Source organism: Papaver somniferum, unplaced genomic scaffold (genome assembly GCF_003573695.1).
Source record: "Papaver somniferum cultivar HN1 unplaced genomic scaffold, ASM357369v1 unplaced-scaffold_123, whole genome shotgun sequence".
Lineage (NCBI taxonomy): Eukaryota > Viridiplantae > Streptophyta > Magnoliopsida > Ranunculales > Papaveraceae > Papaver > Papaver somniferum.
Window position 1 is genome coordinate 2,302,151 of NW_020621381.1, and position 2,451 is coordinate 2,304,601.

Here is a 2,451-nt window from a genome sequence, read left to right on the forward strand (position 1 = left end):
GAGATGTGACACCTTTTTAAAAATTGTTTTCAATATTTAAGGTTGTTTTTTCCAAGGGTGTCATAAGAAATTAAATACCCATCTTTTCAAACGTCATTTTAAGTACTTTTTCTGAAAAAGCTGCTTAGCCGTCTTTTGTGTCAGAGCATTAATTGCTACTTTTAACGAAGGCACCCAAGTAGCAAAAACTTTCATTTTTTCTGTGACCACAGGGTAGAAAAATCCGAAGGCATGAAGAAACCAAGTGATGTACCAACAAGTTCACGACCTGCTGTTACAAGAGGCAGATCTCAAAACCCATCTCGAACAAATCAAAGGAATAAAGAAAATGACGGACAAAGAGAGTTAGCAAGAAGAATGGATGCTAACAAACCACCTAATCTTACTGAGGGGATGGGGAAAACATCTAAGCACAACCACTCTACGGCATGCCATTACTGGAACGTTGAAACTTTACGAAGCCACCTGCGTCAAACGAAGGGTTACCCAGAACCTTAGCTCCTACGGGACGAAGGTTGGGAAACCTAACTCCAATCCAGCTAGATCCTGATGCTCCGGTAATAGAAGAAGGCGTGGATGACTTTGAGGATCCAGCTGATAGCACTCCTCAGGGTGGTGGAATCCACAATGAAAAACAAATAGCATCACAGGAAGTAGCTTTGCTACTACGTAACAAGGAGGACGAAGATACAATGCACGCGATGGCTCAGGAAAACCAGAACCTGAAAAACATGCTGGAAGTGCATATCGAAGGTTCCCAAACTCACCCTCCTCCGAAGAAGTGTGAGCATGGAGCTATCTTAGGAAGACGAAGGGGATATCTCAACCCACCAGGGGGGCCCAAGAGAAAACGACATGATCCAGACGATATGGATCCAACATACAAGCCCTCTCAGTCTTATTATGACGAGACATTTTCTAGAGATGCTTACAATGTGAACATGGTCATGGAGCAAATTGAGAAAATGCGGAAAGAAATACAAGGATTGAAAACTGACCGCGCAGGAGCAAGGCTAGAATAAGTACTCCAGGAAGCGACAACATATCCGTTGTCATTTCTCATTTTGAGGTAACCCATCCCTGCAAAATGCCCGGTACCTACGTTTCAGGCGTACAATGGTACCTCAGATCCCGCATCTCACCTACGGTACTATACTCATGTCATTTACCATTGGGAAAGATATAAGGTGGTACTTTGTAGGTAATTCCCTGCAAGCTTGACGGGATCAGCATTGGCGTGGTACGAAAACTTACCAGCACACTCAATTGACTCTTTTGAGCAGTTGTCTACGGTATTCTTGGAAACATACATGTATAACAAATATACGAAGGCAGGGTTAGATAGGTTATTTTATTTAGTTATCGGACCCCAGGAAACATTGATGCAGTACACAGACAGATGGAAAAATACGTGCCAAGCAATCGGGAAAGTCAATCCTGAAATTAGAATTAATTGCTATAAGTACGGACTTGATAGAACCTTAGCTATCTTCGTGGAGATCCACAACCGATCCCTCGATTCTGAAAGGGAGCTTCGGGTCATCCAGGATCGCTACATCAATCTTGAGGAAATTCATAAGGACAACCCCAGGGCGCAAACAAAAGCAATAACGGCTCTGCAACGAACAAACTCTCTGGAACCAATTCCGGAGCTACCTAAGCGGCAAAATGAAACTGGGGGCATAACTAGCTCCCGGGATAAAAGATAAAAATATGGACATGGCAAAGGCAGAGGAAAAGGAAGAGAGGACTTTGCAGATAAAGTCTATACAAAGCTGAACACAACTTTTTTTCACATTCTAAGCAAGGAGGCAGCGAAGCCGTGCTTTCCCTACCCTAACACTAGGGGAAGCATCCGGATAAAACAAAGGATGCTAAGGAGTACTATGCATACCACCAGTACTACGAGAATACAACTGACACATGATACCGCCTGAGGAACATAATTCAGAGATTCAAAGACGAAGGAAAATTCATGGAGTATGTGCAGATACAACCTTTTGATACTGAGGTAGGCCCCAAGAAAATGGTGGAGTTACCACAGGATGGAAAATACATTAACATGATCACCTTCTCAAACGGAGGCCATGAGCAGTTACTCGAATATATCCTCGAACTAGATCGAAACAGAAGAAAGCTAGAAACCCACGAGGTATTCAAGCTAAGTGGACCAGCAACTAGCACTTGGGAAGAATGGATGTCGATGCCATTAACATTCTCAACAAGGGACGTCAACCAGGAGGTCGAAATGCACAACGATCCAATTGTGATCACTCTTCCAATATATGGATGGAATGTGTCATGTACCCAGTATGGTGTTGGAGTGCCCATATCCTATTATTGTTAGTATCTAGTACAAGTTATTGGTGGTAGTATTTAACTTAGTAGTGGGTGTGTTTATCAATTGTAAGGATGGCTTAGATGTAGCCATCTGGTTGGGTTGTAGCCGTT